The sequence below is a fragment of the Mus musculus genome, chromosome 3, assembly GCF_000001635.26.
Source record: "Mus musculus strain C57BL/6J chromosome 3, GRCm38.p6 C57BL/6J".
Taxonomy (NCBI): Eukaryota; Metazoa; Chordata; class Mammalia; order Rodentia; family Muridae; genus Mus; species Mus musculus.
The window spans coordinates 72,275,807-72,302,681 of NC_000069.6; positions in this window are offsets into that span (position 1 = coordinate 72,275,807).

Below are 26,875 nucleotides of genomic sequence, written 5' to 3' on the forward strand. Positions count from 1 at the left end.
TTGTTTCCCTAATTTCTTTCTCAGCCTGTTTATTCTTTGTATAGAGAAAGGCCATTGACTTGTTTGAGTTTATTTTATATCCAGCTACTTCACCGAAGCTATTTATCAGGTTTAGGAGTTCTCTGGTAGAATTTTTAGGGTCACTTATATATACTATCATATCATCTGCAAAAAGTGATATTTTGACTTCCTCTTTTCCAATTTGTATCCCCTTGATCTCCTTTTGTTGTCGAATTGCTCTGGCTAATACTTCAAGTACTATGTTGAAAAGGTAGGGAGAAAGTGGGCAGCCTTGTCTAGTCCCTGATTTTAGTGGGATTGCTTCCAGCTTCTCTCCATTTACTTTGATGTTAGCTACTGGTTTGCTGTAGATTGCTTTTATCATGTTTAGGTATGGGCCTTGAATTCCTGATCTTTCCAAAACTTTTATCATGAATGGGTGTTGAATCTTGTCAAATGCTTTTTCTGCATCTAATGAGATGATCATGTGGTTTTTGTCTTTGAGTTTGTTTATATAATGGATTACATTGATGGATTTTCGTATATTAAACCATCCCTGCATTCCTGGAATAAAACCTACTTGGTCAGGATGGATGATTGCTTTAATATGTTCTTGGATTCGATTAGCAAGAATTTTATTGAGGATTTTTGCATCGATATTCATAAGAGAAATTGGTCTGAAGTTCTCTATCTTTGTTGAATCTTTCTGTGGTTTAGGTATCAGAGTAATAGTGGCTTCATCAAATGAGTTGGGTAGAGTACCTTCTACTTCTATTTTGTGAAATAGTTTGTGCAGAACTGGAATTAGATCTTCTTTGAAGGTCTGATAGAACTCTGCACTAAACCCATCTGGTCCTGTGCTTTTTTTGGCTTGGAGACTATTAATAACTGCTTCTATTTCTTTAGGTGATATGGGACTGTTTAGATGGTCAACTTGATCCTGACTCAACTTTGGTACCTGGTATCTGTCCAGAAATTTGTCCATTTCGTCCAGGTTTTCCAGTTTTGTTGAGTATAACCTTTTTTAGAATGATCTGATGGTGTTTTGAATTTCTTCAGGATCTGTTGTTATGTCTCCCTTTTCATTTCTGATTTTGTTAATTAGGATTTTGTCCCTGTGCCCTTTAGTAAGTCTAGCTAAGGGTTTATCTATCATGTTGATTTTCTCAAAGAACCAACTCCTCGTTTGGTTAATTCTTTGAATAGTTCTTCTTGTTTCCACTTGGTTGATTTCACCCCTGAGTTTGATCATTTCCTGCCGTCTACTCCTCTTGGGTGAATTTGCTTCCTCTTTTTCTAGAGCTTTTAGATGTGTTGTCAAGCTGCTAGTATGTGCTCTTTCCCGTTTCTTCTTGGAGGCACTCAGAGCTATGAGTTTCCCTCTTAGAAATGCTTTCATTGTGCCCCAAAGGTTTGGGTACGTTGTGGCTTCATTTTCATTAAACTCTAAAAAGTCTTTAATTTCTTTCTTTATTCCTTCTTTGACCAAGGTATCATTGAGAAGAGTGTTGTTCAGTTTCCACGTGAATGTTGGATTTCCATTATTTATGTTGTTATTGAAGATCAGTCTTAGGCCATGGTGGTCTGATAGGATACATGGGACAATTTCAATATTTTTGTATCTGTTGAGGCCTGTTTTGTGACCAATTATATGGTCAATTTTGGAGAAGGTCCCGTGAGGTGCTGAGAAGAAGGTATATCCTTTTGTTTTAGGATAAAATGTTCTGTAGATATCTGTCAGGTCCATTTGTTTCATAACTTTTGTTAGTTTCACTGTGTCCCTGTTTAGTTTCTGTTTCCACGATCTGTCCCTTGATGAAAGTGGTGTGTTGAAGTCTCCCACTATTACTGTGTGAGGTGCAATGTGTGCTTTGAGCTTTACTAAAATGTCTTTAATGAATGTGGCTGCCCATGCATTTGGAGCGTAGATATTCAGAATTGAGAGTTCCTCTTGGAGGATTTTACCTTTGATGAGTATGAAGTGTCCCTCCTTGTCTTTTTTGATAACTTTGGGTTGGAAGTCGATTTTATCCGATATTAGAATGGCTACTCCAGCTTGTTTCTTCATACCATTTGCTTGGAAAATTGTTTTCCAGCCTTTCACTCTGAGGTAGTGTCTGTCTTTTTCCCTGAGATGGGTTTCCTGTAAGCAGCAGAATGTTGGGTCCTGTGTGTGTAGCCAGTCTGTTAGTCTATGTCTTTTTATTGGGGAATTGAGTCCATTGACATTAAGAGATATTAAGGAGAAGTAATTGTTGCTTCCTTTTATTTTTGTTGTTAGAGTTGGCATTCTGTTCTTGTGGCTGTCTTCTTTTTGGTTTGTTGAGGGATTACTTTCTTGTTTGTTCTAGGGCGTGATTTCCGTCCTTGTATTGCTTCTTTTCTGTTATTATCCTTTGAAGGGCTGGATTCGTGGAAAGATATTGTGTGAATTTGGTTTTGTCGTGGAATACTTTGGTTTCTCCATCTATGGTCATTGAGAGTTTGGCCGGGTATAGTAGCCTGGGCTGGCATTTGTGTTCTCTTAGTGTCTGTATAACATCTGTCCAGGCTCTTCTGGCTTTCATAGTCTCTGGTGAAAATTCTGGTGTAATTCTGATAAGCCTTTCTTTATATGTTACTTGACCTTTCTCCCTTACTGCTTTTAATATTTTATCTTTATTTAGTGCATTTGTTGTTCTGATTATTATGTGTCGGGAGGAATTTCTTTTCTGGTCCAGTCTATTTGGAGTTCTGTAGGCTTCTTGTATGATCATGGGCATCTCTTTCTTTATGTTTGGGAAGTTTTCTTCAATTATTTTGTTGAAGATGTTTCCTGGTTTTTTGAGTTGAAAATCTTCATTCTCATCCACTCCTATTATGCGTAGGTTTGGTCTTCTCATTGTGTCCTGGATTTCCTGGATGTTTTGAGTTAGGATCCTTTTGCATTTTGTATTTTCTTTGACTGTTGTGTCGATGTTCTCTATGGAATCTTCTGCACCTGAGATTCTCTCTTCCATTTCTTGTATTCTGTTGCTGATGCTCGCATCTATGGTTCCAGATCCCTTTGCTAGGGTTTCTATCTCCAGCGTTGCCTCGCTTTGGGTTTTCTTTACTGTGTCTACTTCCCTTTTTAGTTCTAGTATGGTTTTGTTCATTTCCATTACCTGTTTGGATGTGTTTTCCTGTTTTTCTTTAAGGACTTCTACCTGTTTGGCTGTGTTTTCTTGCTTTTCTTTAAGGGCCTGTAACTCTTCAGCAGTGCTCTCCTGTAATTCTTTAAGTGACTTATGATAGTCCTTCTTGATGTCCTCTATCATCATCATGAAAAATGCTTTTAAATCTGGGTCTAGATTTTCGGTTGTGTTGGGGTGCCCAGGACTAGGTGGGGTGGGAGTGCTGCGTTCTGATGATGGTGAGTGGTCTTGATTTCTGTTAGTAGGATTCTTACGTTTGCCTTTCGCCATCTAGTAATCTCTGAAGCTAGCTGTTATAGTTGTCTCTGTTAAGAGCTTGTACTTCAGGTGACTCTGTTAGCCTCTATAAGCAGACCTGGGAGGGTAGCACTCTCCTTGGTTTCAGTGGGTAGAGTATTCTCTGCAGGAAAGCTCTCTTCTGGCAGGGAAGGTACCCAGATATCTGGTGTTCGAACCGGACTCCTGGCAGAAGTTGTGTTCCACTCACTAGAGGTCTTAGGATACCGTGGGGAATCCTGTGTGGGCCCTTGCGGGTGTCAGGCGACTCTGCTGGCAAGGAAGCCCGGGGCTCGAGTGGAGCGGAAGGGGCTTTTGCCCCGGGTCAGGCCTGGGTAGTCTGCTTCCCTATGTACCGCTGTCTCAGGTTCCGAGCGATTGGATTGTGGCCGGTGCTGTGTTCCACTCACCAGAGGTCTTAGGATCCCATGGGGAATCCTGTGTGGGCCCTTGCGGGTGTCAGGCAACTCCGCTGGCCAGGAAGCCCTCTAATTTATACTTTTAAAAATAGCTTTGATACTTTATATTCATGATAATTGAATCTTTGAGTACTCACAAATAGAACACTAATTTATTTGAATCCTTTTGTTGGGAACTCTGTCACATGTATACAAAGACAAAATTCCCAGGAAAAGTATAGTGATTTTCTCACAGTTGAAGCAAGGTTTTTGAAGTTGGGTGATTTCCTCTACACATTTATTGTTGTTTTAAAATATATTAATGTTATTTATCTTTTGAAATTTCATACATGTGCACATTGTGTTTTGATCCTATTTAATCTGTATTCCTCATACCAACACTTCCTCAATCTTTCCTCCAGGCCAATCTTTGCAAACTTTATATTCTCTTTTTTATTTTCCACTTTGACTCCATGTTGTGTATGAATGGGGGTGGGACCATTCAATGGAGCATGGTGGACCTATCAATGATCATATTCCTAAACAAAATTGACTCTCTCTTTCATCTACCAGTCATCAAGTGCCAAACACTCTAGAGCACTCTACTTCTGAGCCTGAACCCTATACCTGCTACAGTGATGACTGGATATTTTAATTATTTATTTACCTGTTGTTTATTTTAATGTTACAATTTAATTAGGGTAAATTTTGACTCTTCAGCTTTTAGGACTTGTTTGATAAAGGTTGCAACATAAAGAAAGACATTTATTGAAACAATTCTCAAAGATTCTACAAGTATTTATGTGAAAATCAGTAAGAAATACCATCTCTACCCAGGAATCCAATCTCAGTTTTTATAGAATATTTGTTTCAATATATTATTCTAATACATTAATACATATTTTCAATACTTCACATAGTTGTGGCATTTGCTATTTTATGTTTTTTAAAATAATTTTAGAAAATTTATGTTGTTTTCATTATTTTCCTACCTATGAGTCTTCCAAGATACTCCTCCTCACTCCTTGCTTAATTTCAGCTTCTTTGACTCTCTAATGAATAAATGAAGGGAAAGAAGGAAGGCAGGAAGTAAGGCAGGCAGGCAGGCAGGAAGGAAGGAAGGAAGGAAGGAAGGAAGGAAGGAAGGAAGGAAGGAAGCAAAACCAGACCAAACACAAACAAAAAGAGCATATGAAAATATGAATAACAGATTGCACTGGCCAACTACACATGGGCATGAGGCCTGGCCTGGAATCCTGTTTCACTGAAGAAAAGTGATGTCCTTGCCTCCCTGCCTCCCCAAGCTGGTACCAGTTGCAAAGAGCTTGGTTAGTGATTAGGAAGTGATGCTTCCTCCCCTTTGTTGGTTTATTGACATAGGTTAAACCTTGTACTAGTCCTGCATGTGTGGTCACAGTCTCTGGGAGGAATTCAGATGTAAAGCTGCTCATTGTGCCTGGAAAATGTTGTTACTTAGATGGGGTTCATCTCATATCAACTGAGTCCCAGAACATATTTAAAAAAAAAATCATTCACTAGGATTAACTTGACTTTGTCTCAGAGACGCAAATGTGGTATGTATGAAAGTGTATTTCAGCTAATAAATAGATTAAATGACAGAAAACACATGATCATCTTAATAGAAACAGAATAGGACCTTGACATAATCTAATACCCTTTCATAATCATGGTCCTAGAGAGACTAGGGTTGTGAAGTTCAAATCTCTACATAATAAAGGCAATTTAAATAAAAGAATAACCAAAATCAATAAAAAAGAGAAAGCTATTTTTATTTTTTTATAATTTTATTTTATTATTTTAATAGAATATTACCTTTTAAAATAAATTACCAAATGAAATTAATATAAATATTTAGGGCATACCAGGCTGTCTAAGTTTATTTCGTATTTAAAATGTGAAATATTATTGTTTACTACATGTCAATTATTAAATATCTGGATGAATAGATGTTGATATTATAAAAGAATAGTAAATTGACTATAACATATGTAATAAAATTTGATTATTTCCCTTGCTTTAACCTTTTAGTATATCCATGCTCTCGTTTACTGCCTTTCTGCCCCTGGTCATTCCAATTTTACATTCCTGTTTTTTACTTAAATTTCTATATACCTCTTAAGAGAGAAAACAGGTTATGTGTGTTTTTATGGAATTAGTTATTTGACTTACAATCATCTTTCTAAGTTCCATCTATTTTCCTGCAAAGGACATAATTTCCTTCCTTGTAACCCCATAGTCTCTACTGTATACAAAACATTTTCTGTATCCATTTATCCTCAGTTAGGCACCTGGTCTCATTTCTGAAATATGGATTTACAGTTATCTATAATATCTGCTGTCTTAGATTCTTTTTAGTCTACATAAGAAAGTGGTACATTTTCATCATATGACATTTATACTTTCAAATTTTGAGAAACAGCACTATTAACTTCCAGAGTGCATAGACAAATTTACTTTCTCAACAAAGATTTAAAAAAGTTCTTTCCCCCAATCCTGTACTCTCCTCAAAATTTATTGTAGTGTTTTCTCTTTCCCTCTAATCCTGTATTCTCCTCAAAGTTTGTTGTGGTGTTTTCTTGATGATAGCCATTGTGAAAGGTACAAAATGGAATCCCAATGTAATTTTGATTGCTGAAAATGTGAACATTATATCCTTAACCATCAAGGAACAACAGAAGAAAATTACTCTCAAATTCCACCTCATTCAGTCAGAATGACTATCATCAAAAACACATCCAACTACAAATGATGGCACAAATATAAGTGTATGTGAAAATTAATCCTCATATACTGTTGCTGTGAATGTAAATTAGTCCAGCCACAATTGAAATTAATTTTGGGGATCCTTAAAGAAAAGACAAAACAAGAAGGACAAAATACCTATATGAGCCATCTTTATGTTTCCTGATATGGTATTTATCTAAGGAGAAATTTTAAAAAGTTACATATATATATATATGTATGTATCTATGTATCTATGTATCTATGTATCTATGTATCTATGTATCTATGTATCTATGTATCTATGTATCTATGTATCTATGTATCTATGTATCTATGTATCTATGTATCTATGTATCTATGTATCTATATCTATATCTATATCTATATCTATCTATATCTATATATTTGTGTGTATATATATATATACACACAAACACACATACACACACATGCACACACACATGCGCACACACATGCGCACACACATGTGCATATACATGTGCACACAGACACACACACACAGACACACAGACACACACACACACACAGACACACACACACACACACACGAGTTTTAATCGTGACACAGAACAAAATTTTGCCTTTTCCTTTAAAATGGATGTAACTGAACTGGAGATCTTCCTGTTACAGGGAACAAGATAGATCTAGAATGATAAATATCAAGATTTTGCATTACATAAAAGATACAGAATAAAAAAAATGATAAGAAAATCTAGGAGGCCTGTTTGAGGAAAGGAGATTGTGCATCCACCCTAACCTTAAATTAGGAACAATGTGTACTACAGCATTGCATTTTTAGCTCAGGGTTGCATAGTTATTATCATCTTTTGTACCTTTATGTAGATATAATGTAGGTTTTTGTAAGATTTCCTGTATTTTTGAATAATGTCATAGTTTTGATGGATATTACATTGAAAATGTAAACATCTTTGGCAATATATTTATTCTATCAAAGTCAATTCTAATCTTCAATGGGCATGTGTAGTCTTGAGACACAATGAAAGCAGTGCTAAGGGAAAATTCAACTTGTACTATCTTTTATATTCTACAGTTTCTTCACTGTTTCATGATTTTCATTATAGACACTTTTAATCACCTTGGGTATGCTTGTAACTGCATATATATATATATATATATATATATATATATATATATATATATATATCTTTATTTCTTTAAATATGTTCCCATGTAACTCAGGGTGGCTTCAAATTCACCTCATAGAGGAAACTAATCTTGAATTTCTCCAACATCCACTTCTAGAGTTCTGGTGCTGTGTACCTGTCCACTGTATATATTGGATATTTAGTGTATAGGTGGTAGTCATTCTACTGCCTCCTATTTTGGTGTTATTTATTGTTTAATTTTTAATACCACTATAGATTGCATTGTTTTCCTGACATATTTTTTTCAGGGAAGTCACTGTTAATGTGTCTAAAGTTACTGGGTTTTGTAAGTTGATTTTTGCAGTATGCTGTTTGGATGAAACTGTTTATGAGATTTTAAAGTTTTCCTTGGAGGTTTTTATGGTGTTATAAATAGAGGACCTCATTTTCTGCAAACACAAGTTTTAACTTTTCTTTCCTATATTTTATGTCTATGACTAAGAGTTTAATTATTTTACTAAATATAAATTATTGGCCACACTTCTGCCTAGATTAAAAAAAAAACCTGCTATTAGTTTTTTCCACTTGTTAGATGTTTGGTATTCTTCTAACATACTAAGGTATGATCACTCATCCTGGGTTCTTCAGGACTTGGGTTTTCCCATATGAAATTACCATGCTGGTTTTAGCTGGAATCTATATGTTATTCTATACTTATTGATTCCTGATGTGAAAAATAATATATTTACCTTACTATCTGCAAATATTGATCAATAAGAATCACAATGATTCCATTAAACCATCCAGAATTTATGTTGCTTATCAAACATGAAACTTTACTTTTAACTTATTTATTTACTTACTAATCTGTCAACCTATTATATATTCATATATGCATAATGTATCATACACTCATTGCAGTTTATATTTTCAATAAAGCAGGTATTTTTGGTTAGAAAGAAACCAAATTGTTTTGCATGTTTATGTTGAGTTGTATTGGCTAACAAGTAACAGTAAAATTCATGGTTTATAAATATTAGAAAAATATATATTTGTTCTTTAATTATTTTAAAATTATTTTAGTGCCACTTTTACCTTAAATTTTTATGCAATATATTTTAATATGTTCTTTCTCCTTGCCTAATTCTTTCCAGATCCCTGCCACCTGGCTACCTACCCACCTTCAGATTTTCTCTTTCTCTCTCTGATCTTTCAAAAACAAACAAAAAATAACGAAAATGAAAACCAATAGAGCAGCTATAAAACAAAAAAATACAAAAGTAAAATCTACAAAATCTCATAAAGAGCCATGAGTGTGTGTTGGAAAGGGGCCAACATGGAGTATGGTTGATATACTCAGTGACACTCTAGTGGATAAAACTGGTTTTCCATTTCATAGAAGGTATAAGTCGACAAAAGCTTCTTGTTTTAGGGTATGACTTATGTCTGTATTCTCTCAATGCTGCAAGTTTGTTTTCAACTTATGTTTATAGCACATTTATCTCACATATTTTTTCCAAGAGATTTTATTCCCTTTGGTAATCAACAAGATATGCTCTGCCATTGCCAACTATACTGTGTAAGAAAGATGAAATTCAGAATGTTTTGGGTAAAATAAATGGATACATGTTAGTCAAGACATATAAAATATATCTTGAGGGAGAGGGGGATGGTTTTGTAGGTGAGGGACACTAACATACAAGCCTGATTACCTGAGTCAATACTCAGTGCCCACATAGAGGTAGAAAAAAGAACAGACTTTAAAATGTTATCCTCTGACATCTACATACATATGCATGCCCTTTAGCACATCAAGTAAATAGAAGACACTAAATAAATAAGTAAATAGATGAATACAATTTAGAGATGAATCATTAACAAAGATATATTTTCAGATTTCTTTTTAAATGTTTGAAAAAAATCAATACATCATATATAAAAATGATGAAAATGTATTCTGGTATAGAGAAAAAACTAAAGGGAGATGCACAAAATGCAGGATAGTCATTTAGTTGTCCTTGAGTATTAGCAATTATAATATTCTGATTTTGCATGTAGAAATATCTTGCATTCAACTTAGATTCCAGATATAACAGTTTTAATGACAAATAATATATACAGGTAACGTCTTACTTGGTCAAAAAGCGATGGTTCCTGACATATGTATAGGAATAGCTAATCCAAAATCGAAGATGACTAAAGAAATTAGAATATGGGAAGTAAATTAACATAAAAGAGCCAAAAAAATTGATAGGAGGTTTTTTTTAATGGAATATTTAGAAGATTACTAATCTCATGACAGACTCAAGTTGTGTAAGAATTTAATTCTGCATTGTAATTCAATAACATTATAATGGGCCAGAGTAATGAATATTTAGAGAATTACTTGTAATGCATATTCATTACAGGTACTCACATAAGAAAAAAATGTACAATATACCTTTTACTGGATTATAGATATTTTCTGTTTTATATTGGATATTTTCTTTATTTACATTTCAAATGTTATCCCCTTTCCCGGTTTCACCCTCAGAAACATCCTATCCCATTCGCCATTCCCCTGTTCTATGAGGGTTTTCCTCCAACCACCCACTCACTCCTGCCACCCAGCACTCGAATTCCCCTAAACAGGGAAATTGAGCCTTCACATGACCAAGGGCCTCTCCTCCCATTGATGCCCCACAAGGTCATTCTTTGCTACATATGTGTGACTGGAGCCCTGGGTCCTTCCATGTATATTCCTTGGTGGGTGTTCCTGGGAGCTCTGCAGGTTCTGGTTGGTTGATATTGTTGTTCTTCCTATGGGGTTGCAAACTCCTTCAGGTCCTTTAATTCATTCTCTATCTTATCTATTGGGGTCCCAGTGCTCAGTCCAATGGTTGTCTGTGAGCATCCACCTCTGAGGATTATAGATTCTCAACTATGCAGAAATTGTGGTGCTACTGTAATTAAAGTTTTTAATTGTCATATAAAATAATTGTTTATTTCATAATGAAAACAACACTGGAGATACAAACCCTAGGAAAGAAATATGGAACCATAGATACAAGCATCAGAAACAGAATACAAGAGATGGAAGAGAGAATCTCAGATGCAGAAAATTCCATAGAGAACATCAGCAAAACAATCAAAGAAAATGCAAAATGCAAAAAGATCCTAACTCAAAACATCCAGGAAATACAGGACATAATCAGAAAGCCAAATCTACAAGTAATAGGAGTAGATGAGAATGAAGATTTTCAACTTAAAGGGCCAGCAAATATCTTCAACAAAATTATAGAAGAAAACTTCCCAAACCTAAAGAAAAAGATGCCCATGGACATACAAGAAGCCTACAAAACTCCAAATAGACTGGACCAGAAAAGAAATTCCTCCCAACACATAATAATCAGTACGCCTTCCGCTCGACTCGAGACTCGAGCCCCGGGCTACCTTGCCAGCAGAGTCTTGCCCAACACCCGCAAGGGTCCACACGGGACTCCCCACGGGACCCTAAGACCTCTGGTGAGTGGACCACAGTGCCTGCCCCAATCCAATCGCACGGAACTTGAGACTGCGGTACATAGGGAAGCAGGCTACCCGGGCCTGATCTGGGGCACAAGTCCCTTCCGCTCGACTCGAGACTCGAGCCCCGGGCTACCTTGCCAGCAGAGTCTTGCCCAACACCCGCAAGGGTCCACACGGGACTCCCCACGGGACCCTAAGACCTCTGGTGAGTGGATCACAGTGCCTGCCCCAATCCAATCGCACGGAACTTGAGACTGCGGTACATAGGGAAGCAGGCTACCCGGGCCTGATCTGGGGCACAAGTCCCTTCCGCTCGACTAGTGACTCGAGCCCCGGGCTACCTTGCCAGCAGAGTCTTGCCCAACACCTGCAAGGGTCCACACGGGACTCCCCACGGGACCCTAAGACCTCTGGTGAGTGGATCACAGTGCCTGCCCCAATCCAATCGCGCGGAACTTGAGACTGCGGTACATAGGGAAGCAGGCTACCCGGGCCTGATCTGGGGCACAAGTCCCTTCCGCTCAACTCGAGACTCGAGCCCCGGGCTACCTTGACAGCAGAGTCTTGCCCAACACCCGCAAGGGCCCACACGGGACTCCCCACGGGACCCTAAGACCTCTGGTGAGTGGAACACAGCGCCTACCCCAATCCAATCGCATGGAACTTGAGACTGCGGTACATAGGGAAGCAGGCTACCCGGGCTTGATCTGGGGCACAAACCCCTTCCACTCCACTCGAGCCCCGGCTACCTTGCCAGCTGAGTCGCCTGACACCCGCAAGGGCCCACACAGGATTCCACACGTGATCCTAAGACCTCTAGTGAGTGGAACACAACTTCTGCCAGGAGTCTGGTTCGAACACCAGATATCTGGGTACCTGCCTTGCAAGAAGAGAGCTTGCCTGCAGAGAATACTCTGCCCACTGAAACTAAGGAGAGTGCTACCCTCCAGGTCTGCTCATAGAGGCTAACAGAGTCACCTGAAGAACAAGCTCTTAACAGTGACAACTAAAACAGCTAGCTTCAGAGATTACCAGATGGCGAAAGGCAAACGTAAGAATCCTACTAACAGAAATCAAGACCACTCACCATCATCAGAACGCAGCACTCCCACCCCACCTAGTCCTGGGCACCCCAACACAACCGAAAATCTAGACCCAGATTTAAAAACATTTCTCATGATGATGATAGAGGACATCAAGAAGGACTTTCATAAGTCACTTAAAGATTTACAGGAGAGCACTGCTAAAGAGTTACAGGCTCTTAAAGAAAAGCAGGAAAACACAGCCAAACAGGTGATGGAAATGAACAAAACCATACTAGAACTAAAAGGGGAAGTAGACACAATAAAGAAAACCCAAAGCGAGGCAACGCTGGAGATAGAAACCCTAGGAAAGAGATCTGGAACCATAGATGCGAGCATCAGCAACAGAATACAAGAAATGGAAGAGAGAATCTCAGGTGCAGAAGATTCCATAGAGAACATCGACACAACAGTCAAAGAAAATACAAAATGCAAAAGGATCCTAACTCAAAACATCCAGGTAATCCAGGACACAATGAGAAGACCAAACCTACGGATAATAGGAATTGATGAGAATGAAGATTTTCAACTTAAAGGGCCAGCTAATATCTTCAACAAAATAATAGAAGAAAACTTCCCAAACATAAAAAAAGAGATGCCCATGATCATACAAGAAGCATACAGAACTCCAAATAGACTGGACCAGAAAAGAAATTCCTCCCGACACATAATAATCAGAACAACAAATGCACTAAATAAAGATAGAATATTAAAAGCAGTAAGGGAGAAAGGTCAAGTAACATATAAAGGAAGGCCTATCAGAATTACACCAGACTTTTCACCAGAGACTATGAAAGCCAGAAGAGCCTGGACAGATGTTATACAGACACTAAGAGAACACAAATGCCAGCCCAGGCTACTATACCCGGCCAAACTCTCAATTACCATAGATGGAGAAACCAAAGTATTCCACGACAAAACCAAGTTCACACAATATCTTTCCACGAATCCAGCCCTTCAAAGGATAATAACAGAAAAGAAACAATACAAGGACGGAAATCACGCCCTAGAACAACCAAGAAAGTAATCATTCAACAAACCAAAAAGAAGACAGCCACAAGAACAGAATGCCAACTCTAACAACAAAAATAAAAGGGAGCAACAATTACTTTTCCTTAATATCTCTTAATATCAATGGACTCAATTCCCCAATAAAAAGACATAGACTAACAGACTGGCTACACAAACAGGACCCAACATTCTGCTGCTTACAGGAAACCCATCTCAGGGAAAAAGACAGACACTACCTCAGAGTGAAAGGCTGGAAAACAATTTTCCAAGCAAATGGACCGAAGAAACAAGCTGGAGTAGCCATTTTAATATCAGATAAAATCGACTTCCAACCCAAAGTTATCAAAAAAGACAAGGAGGGACACTTCATACTCATCAAAGGTAAAATCCTCCAAGAGGAACTCTCAATTCTGAATATCTACGCACCAAATGCAAGGGCAGCCACATTCATTAGAGACACTTTAGTAAAGCTCAAAGCATACATTGCACCTCACACAATAATAGTGGGAGACTTCAACACACCACTTTCTTCAAAGGACAGATCGTGGAAACAGAAACTAAACAGGGACACAGTGAAACTAACAGAAGTTATGAAACAAATGGACCTGACAGATATCTACAGAACATTTTATCCTAAAACAAAAAGATATACCTTCTTCTCAGCACCTCACGGGACCTTCTCCAAAATTGACCATATAATTGGTCACAAAACAGGTCTCAGTAGATACAAAAAAATTGAAATTGTCCCATGTATCCTATCAGACCACCATGGCCTAAGACTGATCTTCAATAACAACATAAATAATGGAAAGCCAACATTCACGTGGAAACTGAATAACACTCTTCTCAATGATACCTTGGTCAAAGAAGGAATAAAGAAAGAAATTAAAGACTTTTTAGAGTTTAATGAAAATGAAGCCACAACGTACCCAAACCTATGGGACACAATGAAAGCATTTCTAAGAGGGAAACTCATAGCGCTGAGTGCCTCCAAGAAGAAACGGGAGACAGCACATACTAGCAGCTTGACAACACATCTAAAAGCCCTAGAAAAAAAGGAAGCAAATTCACCCAAGAGGAGTAGACGGCAGGAAATAATCAAACTCAGGGGTGAAATCAACCAAGTGGAAACAAGAAGAACTATTCAAAGAATTAACCAAACGAGGAGTTGGTTCTTTGAGAAAATCAACAAGATAGATAAACCCTTAACTAGACTCACTAAAGGGCACAGGGACAAAATGCTAATTAACAAAATCAGAAATGAAAAGGGAGACATAACAACAGATCCTGAAGAAATCCAAAACACCATCAGATCCTTCTACAAAAGGCTATACTCAACAAAACTGGAAAACCTGGACGAAATGGACAAATTTCTGGACAGATACCAGGTACCAAAGTTGAATCAGGATCAAGTTGACCATCTAAACAGTCCTATATCACCTAAAGAAATAGAAGCAGTTATTAATAGTCTCCCAACCAAAAAAAGCCCAGGACCAGATGGGTTTAGTGCAGAGTTCTATCAGACCTTCAAAGAAGATCTAATTCCAATTCTGCACAAACTATTTCACAAAATAGAAGTAGAAGGTACTCTACCCAACTCATTTTATGAAGCCACTATTACTCTGATACCTAAACCACAGAAAGATCCAACAAAGATAGAGAACTTCAGACCAATTTCTCTTATGAATATCGATGCAAAAATCCTCAATAAAATTCTCGCTAACCGAATCCAAGAACACATTAAAGCAATCATCCATCCTGACCAAGTAGGTTTTATTCCAGGGATGCAGGGATGGTTTAATATACGAAAATCCATCAATGTAATCCATTATATAAACAAACTCAAAGACAAAAACCACATGATCATCTCGTTAGATGCAGAAAAAGCATTTGACAAGATCCAACACCCATTCATGATAAAAGTTTTGGAAAGATCAGGAATTCAAGGCCCATACCTAAACATGATAAAAGCAATCTACAGCAAACCAGTAGCCAACATCAAAGTAAATGGAGAGAAGCTGGAAGCAATCCCACTAAAATCAGGGACTAGACAAGGCTGCCCACTTTCTCCCTACCTTTTCAACATAGTACTTGAAGTATTAGCCAGAGCAATTCGACAACAAAAGGAGATCAAGGGGATACAAATTGGAAAAGAGGAAGTCAAAATATCACTTTTTGCAGATGATATGATAGTATATATAAGTGACCCTAAAAATTCTACCAGAGAACTCCTAAACCTGATAAACAGCTTCGGTGAAGTAGCTGGATATAAAATAAACTCAAACAAGTCAATGGCCTTTCTCTATACAAAGAATAAACAGGCTGAGAAAGAAATTAGGGAAACAACACCCTTCTCAATAGTCACAAATAATATAAAATATCTTGGCGTGACTCTAACTAAGGAGGTGAAAGATCTGTATGATAAAAACTTCAAATCTCTGAAGAAAGAAATTAAAGAAGATCTCAGAAGATGGAAAGATCTCCCATGCTCATGGATTGGCAGGATCAACATTGTAAAAATGGCTATCTTGCCAAAAGCAATCTACAGATTCAATGCAATCCCCATCAAAATTCCAACTCAATTCTTCAACGAATTGGAAGGAGCAATTTGCAAATTTGTCTGGAATAACAAAAAACCTAGGATAGCAAAAAGTCTTCTCAAGGATAAAAGAACTTCTGGCGGAATCACCATGCCAGACCTAAAGCTTTACTACAGAGCAATTGTGATAAAAACTGCATGGTACTGGTATAGAGACAGACAAGTAGACCAATGGAATAGAATTGAAGATCCAGAAATGAACCCACACACCTATGGTCACTTGATCTTCGACAAGGGAGCTAAAACCATCCAGTGGAAGAAAGACAGCATTTTCAACAATTGGTGCTGGCACAACTGGTTGTTATCGTGTAGAAGAATGCGAATCGATCCATACTTATCTCCTTGTACTAAGGTCAAATCTAAGTGGATCAAGGAACTTCACATAAAACCAGAGACACTGAAACTTATAGAGGAGAAAGTGGGGAAAAGCCTTGAAGATATGGGCACAGGGGAAAAATTCCTGAACAGAACAGCAATGGCTTGTGCTGTAAGATCGAGAATCGACAAATGGGACCTAATGAAACTCCAAAGTTTCTGCAAGGCAAAAGACACCGTCAATAAGACAAAAAGACCACCAACAGATTGGGAAAGGATCTTTACCTATCCTAAATCAGATAGGGGACTAATATCCAACATATATAAAGAACTCAAGAAGGTGGACTTCAGAAAATCAAATAACCCCATTAAAAAATGGGGCTCAGAACTGAACAAAGAATTCTCACCTGAGGAATACCGAATGGCAGAGAAGCACTTGAAAAAATGTTCAACATCCTTAATCATCAGGGAAATGCAAATCAAAACAACCCTGAGATTCCACCTCACACCAGTCAGAATGGCTAAGATCAAAAATTCAGGTGACAGCAGATGCTGGCGAGGATGTGGAGAAAGAGGAACACTCCTCCATTGTTGGTGGGAGTGCAGGCTTGTACAACCACTCTGGAAATCAGTCTGGCGGTTCCTCAGAAAACTGGACATAGTACTACCGGAGGATCCAGCAATACCTCTCCTGGGCATATATCCAGAAGATGCCCCAACAGGTAAGAAGGACACATGCTCCACTATGTTCATAGCAGCCTTATTTATAATAGCCAGAAGCTGGAAAGAACCTAGATGCCCCTCAACAGAGGAATGGATACAGAAAATGTGGTACATCTACACAATGGAGTACTACTCAGCTATTAAAAAGAATGAATTTATGAAATTCCTAGCCAAATGGATGGACCTGGAGGGCATCATCCTGAGTGAGGTAACACATTCACAAAGAAACTCACACAATATGTATTCACTGATAAGTGGATATTAGCCCCAAACCTAGGGTACCCAAGATATAAGATATAATTTGCTAAACACATGAAACTCAAGGAGAATGAAGACTGAAGTGTGGACACTATGCCCCTCCTTAGATTTGGGAACAAAACACCCATGGAAGGAGTTACAGAGACGGAGTTTGGAGCTGAGATGAAAGGATGGACCATGTAGAGACTGCCATAGCCAGGGATCCACCCCATAATCAGCATCCAAACGCTGACACCATTGCATACACTAGCAAGATTTTATTGAAAGGACGCAGATGTAGCTGTCTCTTGTGAGACTATGCCGGGGCCCAGCAAACACAGAAGTGGATGCTCACAGTCAGCTAATGGATGGATCATAGGGCTCCCAATGGAGGAGCTAGAGAAAGTAGCCAAGGAGCTAAAGGGATCTGCAACCCTATAGGTGGAACAACATTATGAGCTAACCAGTACCCCGGAGCTCTTGACTCTAGCTGCATATATATCAAAAGATGGCCTAGTCGGCCATCACTGGAAAGAGAGGCCCATTGGACTTGCAAACTTTATATGCCCCAGTACAGGGGAATACCAGGGCCATAAAGGGGGAGTGGGTGGGCAGGGGAGTGGGGGTGGGTGGATATGGGGGACTTTTGGTATAGCATTGGAAATGTAAATGAGTTAAATACCTAATAAAAAATGGAAAAAAAATAAATAATAATCAGTACAACAAATGCACTAAATAAAGATAGAATATTAAAAGCACTAAGGGAAAAAGGTCAAGTAACATAAATGCAGGCCTATCAGAATTATACCAGATTTTTCACCAGAGACTATGAAAGCCAGATGATCCTGGACAGATGTTATACAGACACTAAGAGAACACAAATGCCAGCCCAGACTACTATAACTAGCCAAACTTTCGATTGCCATAGATGGAGAAACCAAAGTATTCCAAAACAAAACCAAATTCACATATTATCTTTCCACAAATCCAGCCCTTCAAAGGATAATAACAAAAGAAAAAAAAAAAAAAAAAAAAAAAAAAAAAAAAAAAACAAGGACAGGAACCAAATCCTAGAAAAAGCAAGAAAGTAATCCTTCAACAAACCTAAAAGAAGACAGCCACAAGAACAGAATGCCAAATATAACAACAAAAATAATAGGGAGCAACAATTACTATTTCTTAATATCTCTTAATATCAATGGACTTAACTCCCCAATAAAAAGACATAGACTAACATACTGGCTCCACAAACAGGACCCAACATTTTGCTGCTTACAGGAAATACATCTCAGGGAAAAAGACAGACACTACCTCAGTGTGAAAGTCTGGAAAACAATTTTCCAGGCAAATGGTCTGAAGAAACAAGCTGGAGTAGCCATTCTAATATCAGATAAAATCGACTTCCAACCCAAAGTCATCAAAAAACACAAGGAGGGGCACTTCATACTCATCAAAGGTAAAATCTTTCAAAAGGAACTCTCAATTCTGAATATCTATGCTCCAAATACAAGGGCAGCCACATTCATTAAAGAAACTTTAGTAAAGCTCAAAGCACACATTGCACCTCACACAATAATAGTGGGAGACTTCAACACACCACTTTCATCAATGGACAGATCATGGAAACAAAAACTAAACAGGGACACAGTGAAACTAGCAGAAGTTATGAAACAAATGGATCTAACAGATATCTACAGAACATTTTATCCTAAAACAAATTTTATCCTTCTCAGCACCTCATGGTACCTTATCCAAATTTGACCATATAATTGGTTACAAAACAAGCCTCAACAGATACAAAAATATTGAATTAGTCCCATGTATCCTATCTGATCACTATGGACTAAGCTTGATCTTAAATAATAACATAAATTATAGAAAGCCAACATTCATGTGGAAACTGAACAACACTCTTCTCAATGATACCTTGGTCAAGGAAGGAATAAAGAAAGAAATTAAAGACTTTTTAGAGTTTAATGAAAATGAAGCCACAACATACCCAAACTTATGGGACACAATGAAAGCATTTCTAAGAGGAAAACTCATAGCTCTGAGTGCCTGTAAAAAGAAACTAGAGAGAGCACACACTAGCAGGATGACAACACACCTAAAAGCTCTAGAACAAAAGGAAGCAAATTCACCCAAGAGGAGTAGACAACAGGAAATAATCAAACTCGGGGACAAAGTCAACCAAGTAGAAACAAAAAGAACTATTCAAAGAATCAACCAGTCGAGGAGGTGGTTCTTTGAGAAAATCAACAATATAGATAAAGCCTTAGCCACACTCACTAGAGGGCACAGGAACAGCATCCTAACTAAGAAAATCAGAAATGAAAAGGGAGACATAACAACTGATCCTGAAGAAATCCAAGACACCAACAGATCCTTCTACAAAAGGCTATACTCAACAAAACTGGAGAACCTGTATGAAATGGATAAATTTCTAGACAGATACCAGGTACCAAAGTTAAATGAGGATCAGGTTAATGATCTCAACTGTCCTATATCCCCTAAAAAATAGAAGCAGTCATTAATAGTCTCCCAACCAAAAAATGCCCAGGACCAGATGTGTTTAGTGCAGAGTTCTATCAGTCCTTCAAAGAAGATCTAATCCCAGTCCTTTACAAACAATTCCACAAAATAGAAGCAGAAGGTACTCTACCCAATGAAGCCACAATTACTCTGATACCTAAACCACAGAAAGACCCAAGAAAGATAGAGAACTTCAGACATATTTCCCTTATGAATAATGATGCAAAAATACTCAATAAAATTCTCAATAACCTAATCCAAGAACACACCAAAACAGTCATCCATCCTGACCAAGTAGGTTTTATTCCAGGGATGCACGGATGGTTTAATATATGGAAATCCTTCAAAGTAATCCACTATATAAACAAACACAAAGACAAAAACCACATGATCATCTAATTAGATGCCAAGAAAGCATTTGACAAAATCCAACACAAATTCATGATAAAAGTCTTGGAAAAATCAAGAATTCAAGGCCCATACCTAAACATGATAAAAGCAATCTATAGCAAACCAGTAGCCAAAATCAAAGTAAATAATGAGAAGCTGGAACAATCCCAATAAAACGAGGGACTAAACAAGGCTGCCCACTTTCTCCCTACCTATTCAACATTGTACTTGAAGTCCTAGCCAGAGCAATTCAACTACAAAGAGATCAAGGGGATACAAATTGGAAAGGAATAAGTCAAAATATCACTATTTGCAGACAATATAATAGTATATATAAGTGACCCTAAAAATTCTACTAGAGAACTCCTAAACCTGATAAACAGCTTCAGTGAAGTAGCTGGATATAAAATAAACTCAAACAAGTCAATGGCCTTTCTCTACTCAAAGAATAAACAGGCTGAGAGAGAAATTAGGGAAACAACTCCCTTCTCAATAGTCACAAATAATATAAAATACCTTGGCATGACTCTAACAAAGGAAGTGAAAGATTCGTATGATAAGAACTTCATGTCTCTGAAGAAAGAAATTAAAGCAGATCTCAGAAGATGGAAAGATCTCCCATGATCATGGAATGGCAGGATCAATATAGTAAAACTCGCTATCTTGCCAAAAGCTATCTACAGATTCAATGCAATCCCCATCAAAGTTCCAACTCAATTCTTCAATGAGTTAGAAAAAGCAATCTGCAAATTCGTCTGGAATAACAAAAAAAAAAAAAAAAAAAAAAAAAAAAACTAGGATAGCAAAAACTCTTCTGAAGATAAAAGAACATCTAGTGGAATCACCATGCCTGACCTCAATGATAAAAGAACCTCTGGAGGAATCACCATGCCTGACCTAAAGCTGCACTACAGAGCAATTGTGTTAAAAACTGCATTGTACTGGTATAGCGACAGACTAGTAGATCAATGGAATAGAATTGAAGACCCAGAATTGAACCCACACACCTAAGGTCACTTGACCTTTGACAAGGAAACTAAAACCATCCAGTGGAAAAAGGACAGCATTTTCAACAAATGGTGTTGGCACAACTGGCAGTTATCATGTAGAAGAATGCTAACTGATCCATTCCTATCTCCTTGTACAAAGGTCAAATCTAAGTGGATTAAGGAACTCCACATAAAACCAGAGACACTGAAAGTCATAGAGGAGAAATCAGGGAAAAGCCTCAAAGATATGGGCACAGGGGAAAAATTCCTAAATAGAACAGCAATGGCTTGTGCTGTAAGATCCAAAATCAACAAATGGGATCTCATAAAATTACAAAGCTTCTGTAAGGCAAAAGACATTGTCAATAAGACAAAAAGGCCACCAACAGATTGGGAAAGGATCTTTACCTATCCTAAATCAGATAGGGGACTAATATCCAATATATATAAAGAACTCAAGAAGATGGACTCCAGAAAATCAAATAACCCCATTGAAAAATGGGGCTTAGAGCTAAACAAAGAATTCTCACCCGAGGAATACCAAATGGCAGAGAAGCACCTTAAAAATGTTTAGCATTCTTAATCATCAGGGAAATGCAAATCAAAATAACCCTGAGATTCCACCTCACACCATTCAGAATGCATAAGATCAAAAATTCAGGTGACAGCAGATGCTGGCTAGGATATGGAGAAAGAGGAACACTACTCCATTGTTGGTGGGGTTTCAAGCTTGTACAACTACTCTGGAAATCTGTCTGGTGGTTCCTCACAAAACTGGACATAGTACTACCAGAGGATTCCTGCAATTCCTCTCCTGGGCATATATCCAGAAGATTTTCCAACTGTTAAGAAAGACACATGCTCCACTATGTTCATAGCAGCCTTATTTATAATAGCCAGATGCCCTTCAACAGAGGAATGGATACAGAAAATGTGGTACATTTACACAATGGAGTACTACTCAACTATTAAAAAGAATGAATTTATGAAATTCCTAGGTAAATGGATGGAGCTGGAGGGCATCATCCTGAGTGAGGTTACCCAATCACAAAAGAACTCACATGGTATGTACTCACTGATAAGTGGATATTAGCCTAGAAACTTAGAATACTCAAGATATATAATGTACAATTTGCAAAAGACATGTAACTCAAGAAGACCAAAGACCAAAATGTGGGCTGAGATGAAAGGATGGACAATCTAGAGACTCCCATATCCAGGGATCCATCCCATAATCAGCCTCCAAACGCTGACACCATTGCATACACTAGCAAGATTTTGCTGAAAGGACCCAGAATCAGCCGTCTCTTGTGAGTCTATGCTGAGGCCTCACAAACTCAAAAGTGGATGATCACAGTCAGCTACTGGATGGATCACAGTACCCCCATGTTGGAGCTAGAGAAAGTACCCAAGGATCTGGTGGGATCTACTCCCTATAGGTGGAACAACCATATGTACTAACGAGTACCCCCTGGAGTTCGTGTCTCTAGCTGCATATGTATCAGAAGTTGACCTAGTCGGCCATATGTGGAAATAGAGGCCCATTGGTTGTGCAAACTTTATATGCCCCAGTACAGGGGAACGAAAGGGCCAAGGAGTGAGAGTGGGTGGGTAGAGGAGTGGGTGGGGAAGGGTTTGGGGGACTTTTGGGACAGCATTGGAAATGTAAATAAAATGAATAGCTAATAAAAATGAGAGAATGAAAAAAAAGAAATTTGGGCACTTTAATTTGTGCCACAATTAATGTGTCAATTTTATTTGACAATACAAAGTAAGAGACTTTTGAGAAAAGTACGAATACAGATGAGGCTTCTTATTTCTTTAATCCTAAAATAGAGAACACAGTGCTGTTCACGTGTTTTCCAAGTGTGGGAAAAATAAGAACATATGATTGCAAATCCTGTAGGAGTTCAAATGGTTCTCAAAATAAATACAAGTCTTCATCCAAGAAGAATTAAAATATAGTGCAAATAACATGGCATTAAGATAAAGTCACACATTATTATGATAAATAAAATGCTGTTTTGATGATGAAGCTGGGCTTCATCAAGGTATTTCAAAGACTTTGAAAGTTACAATACAGCATCTCTGAAAATAACCTGTAAGCTTGTTTATAAATCTTTAAAGATGATACTTCCATTATCTCATAGTTTTGCCTGATTTTGATGGTCTCTAAAATCATGTAGAAGGAGGAGTGAAGGAGGGATGAAATGGACAGAGGAACACTCAAAAAATAGAAAAATTGGAGGTATATATCTTTACATATGTATATTTGGAAGGAGAGAAACAATTCCCAGTTGTCATCTGACTGTTAGACATGCATTGATGCGCAGAAACTCAGGCTTACACAAACACAATAAGTAAATAAAATGTAATGTGAAATCATGACCTTTGTAATACCTTATACAATTGTAGATCTATCATATTATAACTAGTGCTAGATCAGTATACATGAAAACTGTATATAACCTTTTTGTGATATGAGGACATATTTCATGAAAATAATATCTGGAGTAATTAAAATGTTTTAAAGTTAAATATCAACAATTTAAATTTGACTACTTTACAGAGTGACTAAATGATGGAGATGGGTATTTAAAAGCATTTGTTGCTCAAATTGAGTGAACTATTATACTAATGTGTTGAGGTTTTAATGTTGGATTTAGAAATTTATTTTGAATGTATAAAGATTTTACAAAATGAGACTATTTTCAGAAAACTCATGGTTAATACAAATTATAAGATACAGAATATCTTATAATTATAATATAATACAAAATTATCATTGTATTAATTATAATAGGTCAGATGAGTGATGAAGAGACTGGGGCCACAGGTATACATATCGGAATGGATTTAATAAAAAGGACGTTAAACAAAATGTTAAATGTTAAGAATAATCTAAAACATGATGAGAGTCAGAGAAAAAAGATTTCTTTGTTCACTATGTGATTTTTATGTATTGTAACATTTCTGAAAAGGATTTATTTTAATTTCTATTATGATAAGAAAACATTTTAGAAATTAAATTAATTATACAAATAATATGTTATGAGTGTATGCAGTTTTGAGATTACTACTGAAATTTCTATCATGGTTTTAGCAGTACATTTTGGTGGCTACATTTTTGTTTCCTCAGCAAACCAAGATTTCAATTTCTCTTTATGAGAAGTATCATGTAAGAATAGAAACTCATTATTTTCTACTTTGGCAGTGTTAGGGATTGTACCTGAGGCTTTGTACATACAAGGCAAGTAATCGATCATGAATTACTAATGTTCTTGCATGTGTTTCCAAAACCTCCAGCTAAGTTCTGCTTCCTGTAAAACTCCATTAACCTTTCTACTTCAGAAATGAACGGGGAAGCCAGACCTGGATGTACACCTTTAAATTTTTTTTCACACATCTAACACTGATTCCCTTTCCCCAACTCTTCCCAGATCTTCCCTTCATCACTATACACCAAACCTCACATTCTTTCTCAGTCTCTCCAAAAAATCCATAACAGAACAAATCATACAAAAATACACAAAGGAAAAAACAACCAACAAATGTTTTCTGTAGGGGACACTACTTTTATGTGGTAGATGAACAGATGTCAGTTTGACTTGTGACCATGGGTTCATTGCATAGAAAACTTCTTTATATAGACAGATGAAGTAGGTTCATTAAAACCTCAGTGTTGCTACCCATTGGAAGACCAATATTACATTCTCCCTAGAGCTGTACAAATTTCAGCCTTGTATAGACCCTGGTTGCTCATATAGAGGACAACACTCCACAACATCACCCCATAAACATGAATTTGATGATTTATTTTTACTTGCAGACTCTAAGTCTGACAGGCAGAAGGAGTCACAAAACAGATCTCTGACTGTAGATCAGAAAAGTCCTATTTATGTAGATAGGTAGAAAATGACTAAGAATAACAACAAGCAAAAACGGTGTAAGTCATTCTGAGTTCACAGGCAAATGTTATAATTGTCAGTTTAAAGAGAGTAGTAATAAAGGTAGCCAAGTACACAAGCAAGAAAGTCTTTTAAATTTGAGCTCTGACACACCGTGTGGGTGTGATAGGAACCTCTAATGTCTAGGCAGCATCCTTTGTGGTATTTTTCCAATTGCTTAAGTCACTTACTGAGACACTGAGCACATTTTAAAGTTTCTTAGAGAGTAGACTTATCTACTTATATTAAATTACTTATTTACATTTGACCTTGTTTCTCCTCCAGGAATATTTTAACTTAAATGGGGGCCGAGGACACTACACACAACTTCTCTATTCTCTCATCCTGTCATCTTTACATTTATGGGATGGATCACAAATGCAATCCCATCTCACTTCACATTTTTTCCCTTAGAATTCATTCACATTCAATTATTCTTCTATCAGTCTCTTTCCAGTGACTTCTTAAGAAATGTCCAATCCTTCAAATTCTTTGCTGGTTAAAAAGTAAGACATAATAACGTGGTACTGTGCATTTCAAATGGATCCTCAGTTCACTTGATATATGAATTCATATTCATAGTTTCATACTTTTAAAAAGAACAGAGAAAGAAAGTTTAATAAAAATAATTCATTTCACATCATTGCCCAGTATAATGGTACTACTTTTTAATATACAATCTTTAGCAAAATCTACTGGTTACTGTGTTTCCTTTTATTATATAAGAAGCAGGGTTAACATAATTTTCATGTATCTAATTCTATGAAAAAAGATATGGATATTAGAATGAATTTTCTACCTGAAAGACTATGAGAAAATAAATTGCATGGCATTTTAATGTTTAAGCAAAAGGCCTTAACAGTGTCTGTCCCTGTGTATAGATATTGAAAGAAAAGAAAAAGAAAAACTTGCTGGCATATGAAATAGTGTCTGGGTTTGGTGTTGTTGACAGGACCCTGATAAAGCTGTCTCATAGGAGGCTATGCCAGTGCCTGGCAAACACAGAAGTGGATGCTCACAGTCATCTATAGGATGGAACACAGGGCTCCAATGAAGGAGCTAGAGAAAGTACCCAAGGAGCTAAAGGGGTCTGCAACCCTATAGGAGGAACAACAATATGAACTAACTAGCACCCTACGGAACTGTGACTCTAGTTGCATATATAGCAGAGGATAGCCTAGTAGGCCATCACTGGGAAGAGGGGCTCTTGGTCTTGCGAAGATTATATGCCTAGTACAGGGAAGTGCCAGGGCCAGGAAGCAGGAGTGGGTGGGTTGGGGAGCATGGAGGGAGAAGAGTATAGGGGACTTTTGGGATAGCATTTGAAATGTAAATGAAGAAAATACAACCAGGTACCTACAACAAGGTATCCACATCAAGGTATCCATTGATGGGACAACTATCACATACCTTCCTCTTAAGGATCATAGATCACTCTAAAGAAAGTCCATGAACCAGAGGCAGGCAAAAGCTACAAGGAACTGTTTTCTGGGCATGTCAGTGTACTTACACCCATGGACTTTCAGCAGTTGCAAAGACATGCACAAAACTTGTGAAATATCAAAAGAATTCCCAGTATGGATGAGAGGTAGGTGAGCAGGAGCTCTCATTCCTAGTTGAGAAGGCTTTAAAAAAAAAAAAAACATTTTCAGAAATTTGAACAAATTTATCCTTCCCCCACTTACCCTTAGGTCCACTGTACCTCCTTTCTCAACTTTATATTCTCCCTCCCAGGCAGTTTCTCTCTTCTCTTCCTCTAAAATAAATAAAACCATGGAGTCCAGTCCTTCTTGTGACCATGGAGCCTGTTTTTCAAAGCAA